Consider the following 23,869-nt stretch of genomic DNA (forward strand, 5'->3'; position numbering starts at 1 on the left):
TAGTGCTATAAATTTCCCTCTACACACTGCTTTAAATGTGTCCCAGAGATTCTGGTATGTTGTATCTTTGTTCTCATTGGTTTCAAAGAACATCTTTATTTCTGCCTTCATTTCGTTATGTACCCAGTAGTCATTCAGGAGCAGGTTGTTCAGTTTCCATGTAGTTGAGCGGTTTTGATTGAGTTTCTTAGTCCTGAGTTCTAGTTTGATTGCACTGTGGTCTGAGAGACAGTTTGTTATAATTTCTGTTCTTGTACATTTGCTGAGGAGTGCTTTACTTCCAATTACGTGGTCAATTTTGGAGTAAGTACGATGTGGTGCTGAGAAGAATGTATATTCTGTTGATTTGGGGTGGAGAGTTCTATAGATGTCTATTAGGTCTGCTTGCTGCAGAGATGAGTTCAATTCCTGGATATCCTTGTTAACTTTCTGTCTCGTTGATCTGTCTAATGTTGACAGTGGAGTGTTGAAGTCTCCCATTATTATTGTATGGGAGTCTAAGTCTCTTTGTAAGTCTCTAAGGACTTGCTTTATGAATCTGGGTGCTCCTGTATTGGGTGCATATATATTTAGGATAGTTAGCTCTTCCTGTTGAATTGATCCCTTTACCATTATGTAATGGCCTTCTTTGTCTCTTTTGATCTTTGATGGTTTAAAGTCTGTTTTATCAGAGACTAGTATTGCAACCCCTGCTTTTTTTTGTTCTCCATTTGCTTGGTAAATCTTCCTCCATCCCTTTATTTTGAGCCTATGTATGTCTCTGCGTGTGAGATGGGTCTCCTGAATACAGCAGACTGATGGGTCTTGACTCTTTATCCAGTTTGCCAGTCTGTGTCTTTTAATTGGGGCATTTGGTCCATTTACATTTAAGGTTAAGATTGTTATGTGTGAACTTGATCCTGCCATTATGATATTAACTGGTTATTTTGCTCGTTAGTTGATGCAGTTTCTTCCTAGCCTCGATGGTCTTTACATTTTGGCATGTTTTTGCAATGGCTGGTACCGGTTATTCCTTTCCATGTTTAGTGCTTCCTTCAGGGTCTCTTGTAAGGCAGGCCTAGTGGTGACAAAATCTCTAAGCATTTGCTTATCTGTAAAGGATTTTATTTCTCCTTCACTTATGAAACTTAGTTTGGCTGGATATGAGATTCTGGGTTTAAAATTCTTTTCTTTAAGAATGTTGAATATTGGCCCCCACTCTCTTCTGGCTTGTAGAGTTTCTGCCGAGAGATCTGCTGTTAGTCTGATGGGCTTCCCTTTGTGGGTAACCCGACCTTTCTCTCTGGCTGCGCTTAAGATTTTTTCCTTCATTTCAACTTTGGTGAATCTGGCAATTATGTGTCTTGGAGTTGCTCTTCTCGAGGAGTATCTTTGTGGCGTTCTCTGTATTTCCTGAATTTGAATGTTGGCCTGCCCTACTAGGTTGGGGAAGTTCTCCTGGATGATATCCTGAAGAGTGTTTTCCAACTTGGTTCCATCTTCCCCCTCACTTTCAGGCACCCCAATCAGACGTAGATTTGGTCTTTTTACATAATCCCATACTTCTTGCAGGCTTTGTTCATTTCTTTTTCTTCTTTTTTCTTTTGGTTTCTCTTCTCGCTTCATTTCATTCATTTGATCCTCAATCGCTGATACTCTTTCTTCCAGTTGATCGAGTCGGTTACTGAAGCTTGTGCATTTGTCACGTATTTCTCGTGTCATGGTTTTCATCTCTTTCATTTCGTTTAGGACCTTCTCTGCATTAATTACTCTAGCCATCAATTCTTCCACTTTTTTTTCAAGATTTTTAGTTTCTTTGCTCTGGGTACGTAATTCCTCCTTTAGCTCTGAGAAGTTTGATGGACTGAAGCCTTCTTCTCTCATCTCGTCAAAGTGATTCTCCGTCCAGCTTTGATCCGTTGCTGGCGATGAGCTGCGCTCCTTTGCCGGGGGAGATGTGCTCTTATTTTTTGAATTTCCAGCTTTTCTGCCCTGCTTTTTCCCCATCTTTGTGGTTTTATCTGCCTCTGGTCTTTGATGATGGTGATGTACTGATGGGGTTTTGGTGTAGGTGTCCTTCCTGTTTGATAGTTTTCCTTCTAACAGTCAGGACCCTCAGCTGTAGGTCTGTTGGAGATTGCTTGAGGTCCACTCCAGACCCTGTTTGCCTGGGTATCAGCAGCAGAGGCTGCAGAAGATAGAATATTTCTGAACAGCGAGTGTACCTGTCTGATTCTTGCTTTGGAAGCTTCCTCTCAGGGGTGTACTCCACCCTATGAGGTGTGGGGTGTCAGATTGCCCCTAGTGGGGGATGTCTCCCAGTTAGGCTACTCAGGGGTCAGGGACCCACTTCAGCAGGGAGTCTGTCCCTTCTCAGATCTCAACCTCCGTGTTGGGAGATCCACTGCTCTCTTCAAAGCTGTCAGACAGAGTCGTTTGCGTCTGCAGAGGTTTCTGCTGTTTTTGTTATTTTTACTGTGCCCTGTCCCCAGAGGTGGAGTCTACAGAGACAGGCAGGTTTCCTTGAGCTGCTGTGAGCTCCACCCAGTTCGAGCTTCCCAGCAGCTTTGTTTACCTACTTAAGCCTCAGCAATGGCGGGCGCCCCTCCCCCAGCCTCGTTGCTGCCTTGCCGCGATATCGCAGACTGCTGTGCTAGCAATGAGGGAGGCTCCGTGGGCGTGGGACCCTCCCGGCCAGGTGTGGGATATGATCTCCTGGTGTGCCTGTTTGCTTAAAGAGCAGTATTGGGGTGGGAGTTACCCGATTTTCCAGGTGTTGTGTGTCTCAGTTCCCCTGGCTAGGAAAAGGGATTCCCTTCCCCCTTGCGCTTCCCAGGTGAGGCGATGCCTGGCCCTGCTTCAGCTCTCACTGGTCGGGCTGCAGCAGCTGACCAGCACTGATTGTCCGGCACTCCCCAGTGAGATGAACCCAGTACCTCAGTTGAAAATGCAGAAATCACTGGTCTTCTGTGTCGCTCGCGCTGGGAGTTGGAGACTGGAGCTGTTCCTATTCGGCCATCTTGCTCCGCCCCAAAATTTTTTTTTAATTTTTAAAACTTTTTGTGGGTATATAGTGGGTGTAGATATTTATCGGGTACATGAGATGATTTGACACAGGCATACAATGTGAAATAAGCACATCATGGAGAATGGCGTATCCATCCCCTCAAGCATTTACCCTTTGAGTTACAAACAATCCAGTTACATTCATTATTTTAAAAATATACAATTGTTATTACTGACCATAGTCACTTTATTGTGCTTATAAAATAGTAGATCTTATTCATTCTTTCTAACTATTTTTTGTACCTATTAATCATCGCTACCTCTCCTCTAGCCCCCACTACCCTTCCCAGCCTCTGGTAACCATCCTTCTTCTCTCTCTGTCTGTTGAGGATCTTTTCATGTGTTTATATTCCATTTGTATATTATCTTTGGATAAATGTCTATTCAGATCCTTTACTCACTTTTTAATTGACCTTTCTCTTATTGAGTTATAAGAGGTTTTTGATATGCTTTTAAGTAGTAGCATGAAGTGGAAACAAATGGCAATATGCTCATCTCCAAAATGATAATAAAATATACATATTGATTGAGATGCGTGGAATCACAGAACTTAGAGCTGGAAGTCGCCATAGAGATCTCCAGGGCAAAACCCTTTTTTCATAGATGAGGAAACAAATTATGATGAAGATTAAACGACCTCCTAAGAAGTTACAGCCAGGAGGTCAAAGAACCAAGACTCAAACCCCTGTGTTCTTATGCAGAATCCGCTACTTTGGCTGATAGACTTCATTGCCTGGAAATGCAACAAGATGCTCTGTGCTGCCAAGAATTCTTAGATCTTTGTTTGCCTCTTGTCTTTAAAGATGAGTACAACATTCCTACTTCTTGCTGTAGCTTATACTGGATTTCTGTTTTGGCCAGGACTAATGGATAATGAGTTACAGCGTACTTCTGAAGCTTGAGAGTGCATCAGAATCACCTGGTGAGCCTGCGAAAACACGATTGTGCCCAGCATACATGATATGTAATATCATGCTAAAAATTGACATAAATATATTTTAAAAACTACATATGATGCAGGAGTGCCATTGGCAAAGGTTGAATAATGTGTAGCACTTATTACATGACCCCAAATAAACATTTATTGAATGGAAATTGAAAAACATGATTTAATATATAACCTTAAAACCATGGTTCTGAAACCTCAGCATGCATGAAAATTATGCACGACTTATTAACACACATACTGCTGAGCCCCACCCCCAAAATTTCTGATTTAGTAGATCTGGGGAGGGATCCAATAATTTGCATTTCTACTAAGTTTCCAGGTGACATTGATACCTGCTGGTCTGGGAACCACACTATAAGAACCACTGCACTACAGGAAAGAAAATAATTCAGTGCCTGGGGCAGCAATAATGTGGTAGAGGGCAGACCTAAATTATAATATAATGCCATATGTAAGTGAAAAATCTTTTCAGATGTCCTTAAATAATCTCAGTCTTTTTCAGTGTACACTTTGGAATACATTACTTGCTTTTTTTCCTCATACTTGCTTGAAAGGGAGAAAGAACAAAAATTCCAGTACTTTTGATTTTCCTAAACACAAAATGCAAAATTTTATACCATCCAAATCTATAATAATTTTACATATACAGAGGGCCCTTGATTTATGATTTTTTTACTTTACCATGGTGCTGAAATCAATATGCATTCAGTAGAAACTGTATTTCATGTGCCTATACAAGCATTCTGTTTTTCACTCTCAGTACAGTATTCAATAAATTACACGACATATTCAACACTTTATCATGAAATAGGCTTTGCGTTAGATGATTTTGCCCAACTGTAAGCTAATGGGAGTGTTCTGATAACATTTAACGTAGACTAGGCTAAGCTATCATGTTCAGCAGGTTAGGCATATTTAATATATTTTCTTTTTTTTTTTTTTTTTTTTGGCGTGACAACCTTAAAGCATTTAATTACAGGCATAATCACTTTACATTGTAACATCATTCTGTTTTACCTGAATTTACATGATCTTCTTTCATAGTACTTCAGGACATAGTAAATACGTTTATATTGTTGACTTATCAGTCTTGCTTCTTCTCAGCCTCCATCTTTCTTTTCAAGTTCACACATCATAATTCTAGTAGGTTGTTCCTATACCATGGGCCCTATAATACTTGAATAATATCTAATTGAATATGAAAAATAAATAAATAAAACTATTACTCTAAAATGCCCAGAAATATGCAAGATGTTTAGATACGGCTATCTCATGCTTGTTCAAGGGTAGTTTTATTACCAGTACTGTTTTTCGCAACACTTGGGAACAATGCTTCGTTCTCAATAGTAATTTTATGATGTCCATTTAGCAAGAAATAGTTAGATTAAACTCAGGCCAAGAATCAGAAGATGTGAGTATTATTCTCAGCTGTTCCATTGCCTCCTTGTATGTCTTTGGGCGGGTTCCTTAACTTTTTTTTTTTCTTTCTTTCTTTTTTTTTTTTTTTCGTTTTTTCTTTTTTTTCTTTTTCTTTTTTAATTAATTTATTATTATTATACTTTAAGTTGTAGGGTACATGTGCATAACGTGCAGGTTTGTTACATATGTATACTTGTGCCATGTTGGTGTGCTGCACCCATCAACTCGTCATTAACATCAGGTATAACTCCCAGTGCAATCCCTCCCCCCTCCCCCCTCCCCATGATAGGCCCCGGTGTGTGATGTTCCCCTTCCTGAGTCCAAGTGATCTCATTGTTCAGTTCCCACCTATGAGTGAGAACATGCGGTGTTTGGTTTTCTGTTCTTGTGATAGTTTGCTAAGAATGATGGTTTCCAGCTGCATCCATGTCCCTACAAAGGACACAAACTCATCCTTTTTTATGGCTGCATAGTATTCCATGGTGTATATGTGCCACATTTTCTTAATCCAGTCTGTCACTGATGGACATTTGGGTTGATTCCAAGTCTTTGCTACTGTGAATAGTGCTGCAATAAACATACGTGTGCATGTGTCTTTATAGCAGCATAATTTATAATCCTTTGGGTATATACCCAGTAATGGGATGGCTGGGTCATATGGTACATCTAGTTCTAGATCCTTGAGGAATCGCCATACTGTTTTCCATAATGGTTGAACTAGTTTACAATCCCACCAACAGTGTAAAAGTGTTCCTATTTCTCCACATCCTCTCCAGCACCTGTTGTTTCCTGACTTTTTAATGATCGCCATTCTAACTGGTGTGAGATGGTATCTCATTGTGGTTTTGATTTGCATTTCTCTGACGGCCAGTGATGATGAGCATTTTTTCATGTGCCTGTTGGCTGTATGAATGTCTTCTTTTGAGAAATGTCTGTTCATATCCTTTGCCCACTTTTTGATGGGGTATATATTTTCAACTTATGATATTTTCAACTTATGAAGGGTTTATCAGGCTGTAACCCCATCATAAGCTGAGGAAAATTTGCATGTGAAGACAGTTGACGAGGATATTTGGCTTCACTTGTTACGTAGAATGATTGCTTTAAAACAAGGCAGGAAGAAGATGCCGTTATGATGCAGCTGGAAAGCAGACCAAATTTCTTGGAAGAGTGAAGTCACGGGTAGGATGCTTAGAGTGCTAAACACTGATCCTTGCACACCATAGGTCCTCTGTTACATGTTTGTTGAATGGATGAATGCTTTATCTGCTGTGGGTTTTACATTGGCTCAATCATGACAACGTTCAAGTTGAAGAACATGGCTGATAGATTTTAGCTACACTTTTCAGATTTCTATATCAGGATGAGGAGCACATGCATTTCACTAAGGCTCTCTGAGTTCCTGTGCATTTTTTTCTCCTGGGAGTTCTAAACCAATATCTGTCCTTAGCTATCAGGCCTTAGGTGAATCAAAAATATTTAAAAATGAATGCCACACATCTGGCACAAGTTATGCTATTAAATTATTCCTGATTTCTAAGATGCAACGTTTGGAAGTTATATAATGAATCAGCTTAAATTGAGTATGTTTTAAGTCTTCAGCGTAGTTATTGTTTTAGTTGAACCTAGTTTAAGAAGTAAGGACATTTTTGTGAATAATTTTATAAAAGGTGTTTATCATAAAAGAGAATAATAGATCCAAGGTTGAATTATCTATATAAAATTTGGAGAATTTTCAGGATGTCAAGACACCAAGACCATATTTCCAAAACCAGGATACAAATTATTATTATTATTAATTATTTGCCCTTTTCTAAAATGGTAAAATGTATGGGTACTCAACTGGCTGATTGCCTAGTGAGTCAAGTGAGTGGAAAAGTGCATGAGCTTTGATGCCAAAGCTGTATTCATATGCTAGCTTTGTTACTTCCGGGCTGGTTGACTATAGCAGACTCTGTGATATGTTGCTCCGATCTCTATTCAGGACTAAGGAACTTGCTTCCCCCCAGCTGCTACAATTGCTTCAGACTTCATCCAACTGACTGACATGACAGTGTAAAGTTCCAGTCCCCTCATCCCAACTCAGAACCTCTCTTAAAGGTCATGACAACTCTAGGGCTCTCTGTCAGATAAGCTGAGGCCTTATTGGAACCACACTGAAGCCCAGCTCTCCCTCTGCCTGTCTCCTGCCTCTTGTGCTTCCCCTCCAGATGCTGATCCTGAGAATATTCCTTAACACATTTTCTGAACACAAATCTCCATTTCAAAGTCTGCTTCTGAGAAACCCAATGTGCAACAGTGATCTTGCATGTCATTTAACTTCTTTGATCCTAAAAAATTTCCTGTAACGATGTTTGTCTCATTTAATCAAGGTTTATATCAGAATTAAATTAAATAACTTGCTTGAATGTCCCCCCGGCACAATGTTGGACACAGAATAGATGCCCAATGATGGAAAATTCCTTTCCAGTCCCCAGCTAGGTTTCCTTCCTGTTTCCAATTAAGTCAAATTTTCCCAGACTGCACACCTCTGCAACCACAAATTAACATATACTATCCGGGATTTGAGAGAATTTGAATCCTTTCAGTTGGTTTGCCCAATCTCAGGCAAAACAGGTCTATTCTGGGACAAGTTATAAAGAAACATAGCTTACAAAATATTACTACATAGCTGCATAGGCCAGGCAATGGTTCCCAGTGGCTGCTTCTGCAGTCGGTTTTCTCTGACTGCCAAGAAAATGGATGAAAAACATTTTCAAAAATTAATGACTTCATGTGTGATTTAAATCTTCAGCTTGAGCATATATAACCCCGCTTTTAGAGTCCATTTTGAAAAATATATTACCATTTCCTCCTCAAAAATACCGCATAACAACCAAACACCACATGTCCTTACTCATAAGTGGGAATTGAACAATGAGAACACATGGACACAGGGAGGGGAACAGCACATACTGGGCCAGTCGGGGGGTGAGGGGAGAGGGGGGAGAGAGCATTAGGACAAATAGCTAATGCATGTGGGGCTTAAAACCTAGATGATGTGTTGATAGATGCAGCAAACCACTCTGGCACATGTATACCTATGTAACAAACCTGCATGTTCTGCCCTTGTATTCTGGAACTCAAAGTAAAAAAAAAAATACCATATAGCAAGAACATACTAAAGAGCTTCACTGTGCAACCTGTTGGATTATATGGCAGGCATGGCCAGTGGTGCCATTTACATGGTATAGTGCAGTTCCTCAAAATTTGGAAAGTCTATAATCCACATGTCACTAAAGGGATTTAACCCAGTTAAGGGCTCTAGGATTGACTGTAATTGTTCACTTTGACAAATATTTTTTTAAGAATGATTCTATGTTAGTTTCTGGAGATGTTCAGATGAATAAGACATGGTCTTCTGTCTTCAGAAACTCATCTTCTGCTTCTTGAAGGTGCTGGCTATATGGACTTTTTTGTCTATAAGAAGGGGATCAGAAATAAAATGTCAAGTTTTTTTAAACCTGTAATAGAAATGTATGTAATGGTGAGAAAGTAGCTGACATAAATTGCTCATGACCCCCCAATGTGCATTCTGTCCTTCTTCCTTTTAGTAATAGACCACATCTTCCATAATTTTAAATGAGCATATGGCCATCCAGATAAAGACTAAATTTCTCTTGTTGCTAGATATGGCCACATGACCACATTCTGGCCAATGGTTCATAAGCAGCAGGATGTCTGTGGTTTCTGGGTTATGTCTTTAAAAGGAAGCTCTTTACCACCACTGTCTCTTTCCTCTAGGCTGCTGGTTGGAAGGCAACCTATCCACAAATGAAAGCTACAGATTGAGAATGAAGACGAAGCTGTAAGTCCTGAATTGTCCATTATCTCTGGAATATTACATAAGAAATATATTTCTATCTTATTTAAACCCCTATATTTTAGGTATTCTTTGTTATAGCAGCTTAATCTGTGCCCCGAGTAATATATGTATTATCTTATTTCATCTTCATAATTGTCAAGTGAAGTACTTGTTGGTATTGCCACTTATAGATGAAGATACTGATTCAGAGATTAATTTCCTCAAATTCATTTAGCTAGTAAGTGAGAAGGCTGAAATTCAAGTCCAGGTAATCAGGATTCAAGTCTAATCTTTTCTTCAAATGAATTCTTTTTTTCTTTTGAGACAAAGTCTCGCTTTGTCACCCAGGCTAGAGTGCAGTAGCACAGTCTCAGCTCACGTTAACCTCCGCCTCCCAGGTTGAAGCAGTTCTCATGTCTCAGCCTCTGAGTAGCTGGGATTATAGGCATGCGCCACCACACCCAGTTAATTTTTGTATTTTTGTATTTTTAGTAGAGATGGGGTTTCACCATGTTGGTCAGGCTGGTCTCGATCTCCTGGCCTCAAGTGATCTGCCTTGGCCTCCCAAAGTGCTGGGATTACAGGCATGAGCCACCAAGCCCAGCCAGAGCCACCACACCTGGCCTAAATGGATTCTTTTCAGGAGAAAACTAAAACATTTTCTAGTCTATAAAGTGAAAGGCCATGGAGACATGACCAAAATTTATAAAAGCAAGTAAGGATAGTTAGAACAGGTCTTGTTTATCAAATCTTTTTTTTTTTTTTTTAATTATTATACTTTAAGTTCTAGGGTACATGTGCATAACGTGCAGGTTTGTTACATATGTATACTTGTGCCATGTTGGTGTGCTGCACCCATCAACTCGTCATTTACATCAGGTATAACTCCCAATGCAATCCCTCCCCCTCCCCATGATAGGCCCCGGTGTGTGATGTTCCCCTTCCGAGTCCAAGTGATCTCATTGTTTAGTTCCCACCTATGAGTGAGAACACGCGGCGTTTGGTTTTCTGTTCTTGCGATAGTTTGCTGAGAATGATAGTTTCCAGCTGCATCCATGTGTTTATCAAATCTTGTGTATTAGAACTGGGACCCTTCTTTGAAGGTCAAAACCAAAATAATTGAAGTTAATAGGAAGAGAAATTGTCCTATTTTGCGTAGAAAGTCAACCAAGAGAAATCGCTACCTTAAGAAGAAGTAAAGACAAAGTATAAATTGGCTGAAGATTTAGGCCATTTATTCACAATAGACTCAGATTAGGGAGGTTTTGGGGGTGTTTGAGTACATCACTAACTTACAATTTTAAGTTTTAAAGAAGAATTCTGCCTTCTTCACAAAGTTTCCCTTGGGGGTCTGTCTTAGCCAGGAATCTCAGATGGACTAGCTGGCACAGAATGGCATTCCTTAAATTCTCTTGCTAGTGCTAACACAGCATACCAAGCTGTGGGCAGCTATGTTGCCAACAACTTACAATGAGGAAGAGGCAGACCATATGCTTGGATGTGTCCTCTGTAAATGTCCTTAAATTCACAGTGATGAACAAACAGGTGCATAATAACCATATTTTTCAATTATGTCACAGTTTGAGTTTTGGAAGAGCATCAAGTCATCCTATATCCAAAACAGAAGACTACAGATTGTCTTTGAGTTGGTTGCTTTTGGAAGTTGCCATTGTACCTTCAGAATGAAAGAGTGACACAAGTTAGTTCTTTGCCTTTGAGTAGGATCATCCTCCCTTATGTATGGTCTAAAGTGAGCTGCTTTCTTTCCTTTTCTTCCAACCAGTGTGTTCTAGTGCAACTTACACCACTCCCTCCTGACTCCAGACACCTGTCCCTCCTTTCCCTCTTACCCTGCTTCTCTCTACGTATGCTAAAGGAAGAAGTGTTTTGATAAATCGATAGTTTCCAAACATTAACGTGCACCAGAATCACCTGGAGGGTTAGTGCTGGGCTCCACTCTCAGAGTTTCTGATTTAGTAGGTGTGGGGTAGGGACTGAGAATTTGCATTTCTAACAAGTTCCCAGCTGATGCTGAGGCTGTTAGTCTGGGGACAACATTGAGAATTAATATTTTATATATATATATATATATGTGTGTGTGTGTGTGTGTGTGTATATATATATAAAATACATACACACACTTATCTCTTTTAAAAATTTTTATTTTAAAAATTTTCACTTTTTTTTTTTTTTGAGTTGCAGTCTCACTCTATTGCTAAGGCTAGAGTGCAGTGGCACCCTGTCGGCTCACTGCAACCTCCGTCTCCTGGGTTCAAGCAATTCGCCTGCCTCAGCCTCCTGAGTAGCTGGGATTACAGGCACCCACCACCACGCCTGGCTAGTTTTTATGTTTTTAGTAGAGATGTGGTTTCACCATGTCATATACATGCAGGTTTGTTACAAAGGTATGTTGTGTAGTGCCGAGGTTTGTCCTTCTGTAGTGAACATATATCAGAAGGTGAATATATACTCACCAGGAAGCTTTTTAGCCCTTGTTACCCTCCCTCCAGTCTTTTGGAGTTGCCAGTGTCTATTGTTCCTGTCTTTATGTCCCTGTGAACCCAATATTTAGCATCCACTTATAAGTGAGAACATGCGATATTTGGTTTTCTGTTTCTGCATCAGTTCTCTTAGCATAATGGCTGCCAGCTGCATCCATGTTGCTGCAAAGGACATGAATGTATTCTTTTTTTAAGGCTGCATAGTATCCCATGGTGTACATGTACTACATTTTCTTTATCTAATCCACTCTTGATGGGCACCTAGGTTGATTCCATGTGTTTGCTATTATAAACAGTGCTGTGATTAACATACAAGTGCATGCATCTTTTTGGTGGAACAGTTTATTTTCCTTGGGGTATATATCTAGTAACAGCATTGTTGAGTCAACTGGTAGTTCTATTTTTAGTTCTTTGAGAAATCTCCAAACTGCTTTCTGTAGAGGCTAAACTAATTTGCATTCCCACCAAGAGTGTATAAACATTCCCTTTTCTCGATAACTTCACCAGCACCTGTTATTACTATTATTTTTTTTAAGACAGGTCATATTTATTCTGCTTTTACAGGGCAAGGAATATTTATTTAATAAATGAATAAATGATCTTACATGCAATCATTTGAGATTACTCAAAAGAGGTACATATCAACAATAAAGAATAATGATAATGAACCTTCCCTAATTTTTATAAATATTTTAGTTATGGCAATAAGAATAGCTTCAGGTTCCAGGGCAATCTCTGCCCACACTTTTTAAGAAATAATGTTTATTTTAAGTTCAAAGGTACATGTACAAGTTTGTTATATAGGTAAACTTGTGTCACGGGGGTTTGTCGTACAGATTATTTCATCACCCAGGTGTTAAGCCTAGTACCCATTAGTTATTTTCCCTCCTACCACCCTCTACCCTCTGAAAAGCCTCATTGTGTGTTGTTCCCCTCTGTATGTCCATGTGTTCTCATCATTTAGCTCCCAATTATTGGTTTTCTGTTCCTGTGTTAGTTGGCTAAGGATAATGGCCTCTGGCTTCATGCATGTTCTTGCAAAGGAGATGATCTCATTCTTTTTTATGACCAGCACATGTTATTTTTTGACTTTTTAATAATAGTCATGCTGACTGGTGTGAGATAATATCTCATTGTGGTTTTGATTTGCATGTCTGATGATTAGTGATGTTGAGCAGGTTTTCATATGCTTGTTGGCTGCTTATAGGTCTTTTTTTGAGAACTGTCTGTTCACATCCTTTGCTCACTTTTTAATAGAGTTGTTTGGTTTTTTTGTTGTTGTTGTTGATTCCATGAAGTACGTTATAGATTCTGGATATTGGTCCTTTGTTGGATGTCTAGTTTACAAAAAAATTTTCCTATTCTGAAGGTTTTCTGTTTGCTCTGTTGAGAGTTTCTTTTGCTGTGCAGAAGTGCTTTAGTTTAATTAAGTCCTATTTATCTATTTTTGATTTTGTTGCACTTGCTTTTGGGGTCTTCATCATAAATTATTTGCCTAGACCAATGTCTGAAAGAGCATTTCCTAGGTTTTCTTCTAGAATTTTTATTTTTATAGTTTGGGGTTTTAGGAACTTAGAATTTTTATAGTTCGAGGTTTTAAATTTAATCTGTAGTCCAGCTTGTGTCAATTTTTGTATATGGTGAGAAGTAGGGGTCCAGTTTCATTCTTCTGCATATATAGTTAGTCAGTTTTTCCAGCACCATTCATTGAATAAGATGTTCTTTCCCTATTGTTTATTTTTGTGAACTTTTTTGAAGGTGAGTTGGTTGTAGGCCTGTGGCTTTATTTCAGGGGCCTCTGTTCTGTTCCATTTGTTTATGTGTCTATTTTTGTAGCAGTATCAGGCTGTTTTGGTAACTGTAACCGTGTAGTATAGTTTGAAGTCAGGTAATATGATGCCTCCAGCTTTGTTCTTTTGCTTAGGATTGATTTGGCTATTCAGGCTCTTTTTTGGTTCCATATGGATTTTAGCATAGTTTTTTCTAGTTCTGTAAATAATGACGTTGGAAGTGTAACAGAAATAGCATTGAATCTGTAGATAGCTTTCAACATTATGGACATTTTAACAATGTTTGTTCTTCCAACCCATGAACATGGAATGCTTTTCCATTTGCTTGTGTCATCTATGATTTCTTTCAGCAGTTAGGTATATTCCCAGGTATATTCTTGGTTAGGTATATTCCCAGGTATTTCTTTTTTTGGGGCTATTGTAAATGGGATTGCATTCCTGATTTGGTTCTCAGATTGTATAGGTGTATAGAATTGGTAGTCCTAGCTCTTCAGGAAGCTGAGGTTGGAAGATCACTTGAGCCCAGGAGATGGCTGCAGTGAGCTAGGATCGTGCCTGTGCACTCCAGCCTGAGCTACAGAGTGAGATCTTGTCAGAAAGAAAGAAGGAAATAAGGAAAGAAAGGAAGGAAGGAAGGAAGGAAGGAAGGAAGGAAGGAAGGAAGGAAGGAAAGAAGGAAGGAGCAAGGAAGGAAGGAAGGAAAGAGAGAGAGAGAAAGGAAGGAAGGAAGGAAAGAGAGAGAAAGAAAGAGAAAGAAAGAAAGAAAGGAAAGAAAGAAAGAAAGAAAGAAAGAAAGAAAGAAAGAAAGAAAAGAAAGAAAGAAAGAAAGATCACTGTTTTCTTGTATGTTGATCTTGTATCCTGAGACTTTGCTGAAGTTGTTTATCTGGTCTAGGAGTCTTTTAGCAGAATCTTTAGGGTTTTCTAGGTATAGAATGTTATCAGCAAAGAGATAATTTGACTTCCTCTTGTTCTATTTGAATGCCGTTTATGTATATGTCTCCTGAGTGCTCTGGCTAGGACTTTCAGTACTGTGTTGAATAAGAGTGGTGAAAGCGAACATTGTCTCTCTCTCTCTCTCTTTTTTTTTTTGAGATGGAACCTCACTCTGTTGCCCAGGCTGGAGTACAGTGGTGCCATCTTGGCTCACTGCAACCTCTGCCTCCTGGGCTCAAGCAATTCTCGTGCCTCAGCCTCCCGAGTAGTTGGGACCACAGGTGCGCACCACCACGCCCTGCTAATTTTTGGTTTCAGTAGAGATGAGGTCTCACCATGTTGGCCAGGATGGTATTGAACTCCTGACCCCAAGTGATCTGCCTGCCTCAGCCTCCCAAAGTGACATTCTTGTCTTGTTCCAACTTTTGAACATTCAGTATGGGATGTTGGCTATGGGTTTGTCATAGATGGCTGTTATTATTTTGAGGTGTATTCCTTTGATGCCCAGTTCATTGAGGGTTTTTATCATGAAGGGATTTTGGATTTTATTGAATGCTTTTTCTGTGTCTATTGAGATGATCCTATGGGTTTTGTTTTTAAACTAATCTCTTTTTGCTCACTGCAAGAGTTGCTATGCAAAATCCGCTCTCCTCTGTTTGTGAGACTGTTAATTTCCTTAGGTCTCACCCTTCTTTATATTCTCAGAGTTTGGCAATGTGCCTGACCAAGTGGACATCTCACAAATGTTTGTTGATTCTCTGTTGTTATGGACTGAATGTTTGTTTCTCCCCCAAGTTCCTATGTTGAAATCTAATCCTCAGTGTGACAGTATTTGCAGGTGGGGCCTTTGAGATCTAATTAGATCATGAGGGTGGAACCCTGATGAATGGAATTAGTTCCCTTATAAGAAAGCTAGCTCACCCTCTTTTCTCCACATGATTTTACAAGGAGAAGCAACCTTGGAAGAGGGCCCTCACTAGCCACCAAATCAGGTGGCACCCTGATCTCAGACTTCCAGTCCCCAAACTCTGAGAAATAAAAAGTTGTTGTTCAAGCCACCCAGTCCATCATATTTTGTTATAGCACTCCAAGCTGACAAAGACACCTGTGTAATCCTTCTCTACTTCTATCCTCTTATAAATAAGGGCTTATCTCCTTTCAGCAAAAAATTCTATTGCACAAAGCATTCTTTAAGATGCAGAATTGTTCATAACCCCAGTGAATTTCATTGAAATATGAGGAGTTGGACACTATTTCCAATGAATTGTGCATAGTCCACTTTGGTTTTTTATATGCTTGGAAGACTTAAGTCAATTATCTTTTGGTTGCTGGCAACTTCTCAATAAGATATCTGTCAAGTGTAATACTGTCAGAAGGCATTTGGCAACATAAAGAAGAGCAAATTATGTAAGAAGGATAAACATTTTCCCTCCCTGGGATAAGGAAAGAGTGTGAGGAGAAGAAAATCACATTAGTAGTTTAAAATGCTCTTTTCTCATGAGAACATTTAAGAACAATAATGTTGGTTTATACCAGTTAACACTGAGTTCCCAGAGATGATACAATTCTGTTTCAATGTAGCCTTTCCTCTGATAGCTTAAAGCTTGGCTTAGTCCCAGAACCATTTTCTAGCCTGATGTGACTCCTCAGTTTATCTCTGAAGAGAAGTGGCTTTCAAAGAAGGTTTTTAATCTTGCATTACGTTTTTGGAATTTTTGTGTCAAGATGTCCAGAGGGCATGATATAACAGACTCTTTAAATAATATTCTTTTGAGGTAATTGCCTTGGAAAATACAGCCAGCCATTAGAATAGGAATATGATACCTTAGTCTGTTTCGGTTTCCATAACAAATACACCCAATAAATATATACACCTACTGTGTACCCACAAAAAATTTTAAAACGATTAAAAAATTTAAAAACCCAAATAAAGCATGTACAAGATTTTTTAAGTTAAAACACACACACACACACACACACACACACACACACACACACACACACACACCAAGTACCATAGACTGGGTGGCTAATGAACAACAGAAATTTATTTCTCACAGTTCTGAAATTAGATGCCTGAGACCAGGGTGCCAGCATGGTGGAACTCTGGTGAGCTCCTTCTTCAGGGCTGCAGACTGCTGATCCTTGCTGTATCCTTTTATGGTGGAGAACAGAGAGCAGTAAGCAGCAAGCTCTCTCATGACTCCTATAAGGGCACTAGTCCCATAGACCGTCTTTTTGTTTTTGTTTGTTTGTTTGTTTGTTTGTTTTTTAAGATGGAGTCTGTCGCCCAGACTGGAGTGCAGTGGCACGAATCAGCTCATTGCAAGCTCCGCCTCCCGGGTTCACGCCATTCTCCTGCCTCAGCCTCCCTAGTAGTTGGGGCTACAGGGGCCCACCACCACGACCGGCTAATTTTTTGTATTTTTTGTAGAGACGGGGTTTCACAATGTTAGCCAGGATGGTCTCGATCTCCTGACCTCGTGATCCACTGGTCTCGGCCTCCCAAAGTGCTGGCATTACAGGCGTGAGCCTCAGTGCCTGGCTCCCATAGACCTCTTCTAATTTAAATTACCTCCCAAAGTCCCTACCTCCTAATACTATAACATTGTAGATAGGGTTTCAACATATGACTTTTGGGGGGGACACAACATTCATTCCATAATAATGTCACATAAAAATTATAATGTACTGTTACAAATTTCTTTTCTTATTTGAAGCTGCATGCAATCCATAGTGATTTATCTTTTAGAATAAGGCAGCAATGGTTAAAGGCACTCACTTTACAGTAAGAAAGCCAGCTGAAAGAGGCATAATCTTAGCATCTACTATTATTTAGATAGACTCTATCTATCTATCTATCTATCTATCTATCTATCTATCTATCTATCTATCTTTTTTCTTGAAACAGGGTCTCACTCTGTCACCTATGCTGGAGTGCAGTGGCATAATCACGGCTCACTGCAGCCTCAAGCTCCCAGGGCTCAAGCGATCCTCCCAACTCAGACTCCTGAGTAGCTGAGAGTACAGGCGCATGCCACCATGCCTGGCTAGAGTCTGTATACTTTAGAAGCTTTTGGTTCTGGTACAGAGGTGACAAATAAATGACTTGTCAGACTGTACCCATTTGACGTTGCCCTGCTGAGCCCCAAAGCATCTTTGGAGTCCTCCATGCAGCACTAGACTACATTGGTAGGAACCTTGACTCTGGAGTCAGGACAGAGCTGGGTTTGAGTAACTACTGTAGTTACGAGAGATATGCTCTTGGACAGGGCGCTAATCTCTAAGCCTTGGTGTTAGTAAACAAGAGCAGTCGTTGTACCCATCTCACAGGGCTCTCATAAGCTTAAATGAGAGAATACATACACATTCCTTAGCACAGGACTCCGGCACAGGGAGCTCCATAATATTAGCTCTTCTTCCTCTTGATATTATTATTAATAACTAATAAGATTTGGCAAAAGTAAAATTATTTGAGGACCACTTCCTCCCCCATAGTGCTTAGATCATGTCTGGGGAAAGTCCTAATTTATTAGATTTCAACGTTGCTAACTAATCAGCCTCTATCCTTCCTGTTACAACACATTTAAGTGAGTACACAGTCACTCACCCAATTGGGCTACAGCTTTCTGACTCCAAGCCCAGCTTTCCCTGTAATCTCTATCTCCTCCAGACTTTTCTGCTCAAATAGTGCTGATTCTGACACAGGGGAAGGTACCATTACTGTTGTTTGCTGCATCCTCTCAACAGATAATGGGTTGAACACTGTCAAACACAACTTATTACCTTCTCCCACATTGTAGTAGAGTTTAAGGATATTGCATGCAAAAGCTACTATTCCATTCTACTTCTCAAGCAGATCTTAAACACATTCATTTTTCCCATATGCATGCTGCCTTGCCTCTGAGTTCATACACCATTCCATCTTGCCTGGATTTCTAAAATAGCTTCACAAAATGAGCTCTCTCCTCCCACTTTTGCTTCTGTTCCAACAAATTGTCATCTTGGTCAGTTTGATTTTTTTTTTTAATGCAGTCCTGACCACAATCCATGCTTATAATTCCTCAATGGCCGTTTAGACTCTTGTAATAAAATACAAACTCAAGAACACTGCCTAGATGGCCCTGCCTGAATTTGCCTCTCCCCATCTCTCCAGTCCCACCACATACACCTCTCTTCCCTTCTCTATGTGTCATAGCTCTTGCTGGCATCTTTCAGATCTTCAAATGAGCCTACCTCCTTCCTTTTTCAGGGACTTCGCACATGCTGCTCCCTTTTCCTAGAATGTCCTTGCCCCAACTCTTAACCTGCTTGAGTCTGATTGCGTTTTTAGGTTTCAATTCAACTGTTGCTTCCTCAGAAAACTCTTCACTCACCAACCCAAATACAAATTATATCCCAACTGTTATTCTCTTTGTGCCATTTGTAGTTTTGCTCCATAGAGGTTAGCATGATTTGTAATTCTATATGAACTCTACATTTACTTGTTTACCGTTTCTCTCTCCTTCTATATTGTATAACGCTTGTGCGTGTAATCACTCTTTCAGGGTAAAAATCTTAACCAGATTCTGTTTAGCCTCACAAGCAGAACCTTTCCTTTCCTTGTCATCACAATGCCAGGGTAGATTGTGAGAGTCCCATCCTCCTTTTGTGGCGTGGGTATGTACTGTGTCCTGGTATTTTACAAATGGGGTACCTGTCCTCATGAGATAAGTTGGATGAGGTATGAACTAAGTCTAGAGACAGGAAAGTGTTACTTGAGCTAGGTGGTTTCTGGGAATATTTGTTAGCATAGGCTAACATTTCTGTAACACACTACAACATTTTAGTGGCTTAACACCATAAAAGTTCACTTCTGCTCAAGTAAGAGTCCATTGCAGGTATGTGTGATCAGGGTGGCTACCTTGTGTCATTTTCTTCCAAGCAGGGACTCAGGGATATAAGCTGTCCCCTAGGGATTTAGAGCCTGTCATCTCTACCCAGCAGAACAAGAAAGAGGGAGCATGGAAGGAGCATAGACAAAACAGGAAGAAGTGTATGTCACTTCTACCCACGTTCCATTGGCCAGAACCCACTGGTTCACAATAGGATTTCATCTAATAGCAAGGAAGGCTGGGAAATATAGTCTAACTCTATGCCCAGGAAGAAGAGGCAGGCATGGATTTTGGATGCCCAGGGAAAGAACGATTGGTATAGGCCCAGGTGTGGGTGATAGGTGGTGATCCCTAAGTTTTGGCGAGTCCACCCTTTGCTACCATGAGATTCCTGGTTCCACAGCTCTCTTCACTGTGGTTCTTGACAGAGACACATCTTGTGCTTATCCATTGTCCCTTTCGGATCTGGATTGCTCCCTCCTGTCTTCCCTGGTATCTCTAGAGTAATTCCCCATCTCTTCCTTTCAACACACACTAATTTTGTTTTTTTGTTTTTGTTTTTTCAGTTTAGAGGGGTATTTGTGTGAGGTGAAGCCCTGCTCCTGATAGCATTTTTGTCTAGCCTAATATCACTTCTATTCCCCTAACACAGAAGAAGTCTTCTCTTTTTTCTCTGCTTTCTGCTTATTACATCTCTCCTTTGAGGCAATGAGCACAGCCTAGCTAGTGGAAGCAGGGGAAGAAAAAGGTGAACTCTTGGGAGAAAATAACATTGGTTGATATTTTAAAAACATTGCCCGGCAGCAAATATAAACTCAATGAGGATAGAGACCATATCTGTGTGTTCACCACAATGTCCCCAACGTCTAGCAAATGGGCTCAAATATTTTATGAATAAATAAATGCATAAATAAGTACATGAACGTTGTAAGAAGTGGCACTACTGACAGATACCACTTGGGTCCTGATTCTTCGTACCTTCTCAGACCTTCTTTCTCAAAGGGTTGTGATCTGTGCTCTTCATGGCCCTGGAAGGAGACTGGAGGGAGCTGCAGTTATGGGGCCCTGACTCTGCAGGCTTGACTTTTTTTCGTGTAACTTTACACACACACATATTCCATATACACTTGGAAAGAAAAATAATCCAAGAAAATAGGATAAGGAGCAATAACAAAGGAAAAAAGAATAAAACCCCTTAGCGCCTGGCACATAGGAGTCCTGTAAATGTTTACTGAATGAGAGAAAAGAAGAAATACCTAGTTTCTTCTATACAGGGACTGAAATGGGCAATTCATGGACATGAATTGAATTCTAACAGTCTTTCCTTGAAAATTTATTAAAGAGAGCTAGACTGTATCCTGATCATAATGTCACTCTTGTTCTTTAGCAATAGACTAGATTTATTTTTCTAGCTGGTCTCTCTGACTCTCACAGACTGCGTATGTGCTGCAGAATGCTGGGGGAAAATTAACTCTCATGGCTGGGAGAGGCAGAGTCAGGAGGCACTGAGATGGTTCCCATCCAACGTGGAGAAGGAAAGCAGTGTGGCTTAAGATGGATTCATTACCACTAGTAGAAGAAAGCGGTTTTTTTTAGGATGGAGGAAGAATTTAATGAAAAGCTTCTTTGGGGGGATAACTTCTCATCAATTTTTGTGGCAGATGCTGCACGTTGGCACTCTCACCTCTCATATCAAACCCTTTTCTTTCTAACCTCTGTCTACTTTGTAGGCTGAAAAACAAAAGTACTCACTTTCCTAGCCTCTCCTGTAGCCAAAGGAGGTCATCTGACACAATTGGGGACAAGGAGACATAAGTTACCCCTCTCCTATTTTTCCTTTTTTTCTACCTTAAATTGATAAGATAGCAGCAGCTGTAGCTGCCTGTATTCATCCATTTGCATTGCTATAGAGGAATACCCGAGACTGGGTACTTTATGGAGAAAAAAGTTTTATTTTGGCTCATGGTTTTGCAGGATGTGCAAGAAGTGTGGTGCCAGCATCAGCACCTGCTCTGGGTCAAGGCTTCAGGAAGTTTGCAATCATGGTGGAAGGTGAAGGAAGAGCAGGCAGTGTTACCTGGCAAGAGAGGGAATAAGGGGTGGGTGAAGGCACCACACTCTTTTAAACAACCAGATCTCGTGTGAATTCAGAGTGAGAACTCACTCATTACCATAAGGAGGGCACCAAGCCATTCATGAGGAATCTGCCCCCATGACCAAAACACCGCCCACCATGTCCCAACTCCAACATTGAAGGTCATATTTCAACAGGAGACTTGAAGGGAACAAATTTCCAATCCACATCACTGCCATTTTGTGACCATGAGAGAGAGGCCACAAGACTCACAGAGAAGTGGGCCCTGACATGACTGAAGCACTGAACCAATGCTAGCAGACACCTGACTTCAGATTTCTCTTATGCGAGGAAACACAAAGTCCTCTTTGTTTAAGGCATTGAAATGAAGGATTCTGTTACTTGCAGCCCAAGTGTTTCTTACTAACAGCTCTTCTTTTAAAAATTTTCTATTTTCCACTCAAAAATAAATTTACCAACTATATGTAGTAAACATGAAAACATTCTCACAAAGATTAAAATAAGATTTTTAAAGACAGAATTGCAGAGTAGGGAGCATAATTTTGAAAAAGAAGAATGGTGGAGGACTCACACTGCCTGATTTTAAGACTTATTCTAAAGCTAAGCATGTATAAAGTCTTTACAAATCAAAACATTGTTATTGGTCAAAGGACAGATACACAGATGAATGGAACACAATACAAAGCCCCAACAATATGGAATTGCAAAGCAGTTATCACTCTGGAGCATTTTTGCAGAGGAAATATCCAACCACTCAAATTACCTCTTCTACTTACAGTGTCAAGTCAGCTCAATTCCCAGAGAGCTTTTCTTAACCTGAGATAAATTCTAATCCTAATGAATATGTTTAAAAGTAAATTCTACGTTAGCCTTTCCTTGAATAGGCTACATTTCTCCACTTTCAGGTCTTCTTTCTATTCACCCCTATCTCCCTTTGGCTTTAGGAAAATTCCTCTGCCTCCATGTGAGCCAGTCCTGGTGCTGTCAATTCTCAGTATACCTGTAGTCTGGAGCAGGTACAAGGATTGTTCTTTCCTGTGTGCCCAATGCCCTTCTCCTGCCTTTACTAATTTTGTTTTCTTCTAGACACATCGCCCAACGCCTCCCTCAGTTGTCTTTGGCTTCATAGTCTCCTTCTTTCTGATTCCTTTCCCTAAACTATGAATCAAATCACACCATCCCCTTGCTTAAAAATGCCAGTGGATGCTCCTTTCCATGGGTTTGTCCCTTCAACCCAGCAAGGGCCTCATGGGCTTCACCTTATGAGTCTCCTGTCAGGACCACTCTGCCCCCACATCTTGGCATGTCCAGCCCTGTCTGGACATTAAGATCTCCACCAGGCACGGTGGCTCATGCCTGTAATCCTAGCACTTTGGGAGGCTGAGGCAGGCGGATCGCCTGAGGTCAGGGGTTTGAGACCAGCCTGGCCAACATGGCGAAACCCTGTCTCTACTAAAAATATAAAAATTAGCCAGGTGTGGTGGCACATGCCTATAATCTCAGCTACTCGGGAGGCTGAGGCACGAGAATTGCTTGAACCCAAGAGGCAGAGTTTGCGGTGAGCCAAGATTGCACCACTGTACTCTAGCCTGGGCAACAGAGTGAGACTCCGTCTCAAAAAAAAAAAAAAATAGAATCTCCAGTCAGAGGACATCTCCTCAGGCGGGCCTTCCTGACCGCTCTTCCCCTACACTTTGCCTTACTTCACCCAGTTTTTTTAGGTTTTCTTCAGAACTTTATTCATTTTTAATGATCTTGTTCATTAACTTCTTTGCTCTCTTATTTCTTATCTCTATTTGCCTAACGTTCCGTGGGAACAAAATTCTTATCTGTTAAAAGCGGACATGTGTCTTTGGGCCATGAGAAAATGAGTTTACCTGAGGGGAAAGATCCAGAGGTAGGGTGTCCCTGTTTTCCCAGAACAGTCCAAGTTATTTCCATGTAATTATTAACAGCATTCCTTTTCATCATCAAATGAGCACCAGCTGAATAATGCATTACATGGTCACCCTGCCTATGTGGTAGAGGAACTCATGCATGAGTAAAGACCTGGCCATGTGATTGACTGGTACCATTCAAAGCATGGTGAGGGGTTCATCGTGGTGGGGCAGTGGGGGCACTGGTGGTGGAGGGGTAGGGCAGGTGGCACAGTTAGAGAGACTGGATTGGGCTAAATAAAGAGTCTGTATGCCTTGCCAAGCAGAATTATGACTACGCTTTTTTAAGTGCTCCCCTTGCATGCTTATGAAAGGGCTGTTCATTATGCTTTGCTCTAGAGAGATTTTGGAACTGGGTTTTCCCAGCTGAAATATTTGTGTTTTGTATGTTAAAACAGTAAGAGCCTCTATTTAACTTAAATTTACATTAATTAAAATGAATTACAATTTAAACATGCAGTTTCTTTGTTGCACTAGCC

At 40.4% G+C, this 23,869-nt stretch overlaps 1 long non-coding RNA gene across 1 annotated transcript in view; it reads left to right on the forward strand.

The window, feature by feature from the left end:
• LOC106997117 (uncharacterized) overlaps window positions 1-23,869 on the forward strand; it is a 163,145-nt gene that overhangs the window by 55,562 nt on the left and 83,714 nt on the right. Inside the window, exon 3 of the long non-coding RNA XR_003727106.2 lies at window positions 9,197-9,260. This is a non-coding gene — a long non-coding RNA (uncharacterized LOC106997117). The remainder of the gene's footprint in view (window positions 1-9,196; window positions 9,261-23,869) is intronic.

This window comes from Macaca mulatta, chromosome 2, assembly GCF_049350105.2.
Source record: "Macaca mulatta isolate MMU2019108-1 chromosome 2, T2T-MMU8v2.0, whole genome shotgun sequence".
Lineage (NCBI taxonomy): Eukaryota > Metazoa > Chordata > Mammalia > Primates > Cercopithecidae > Macaca > Macaca mulatta.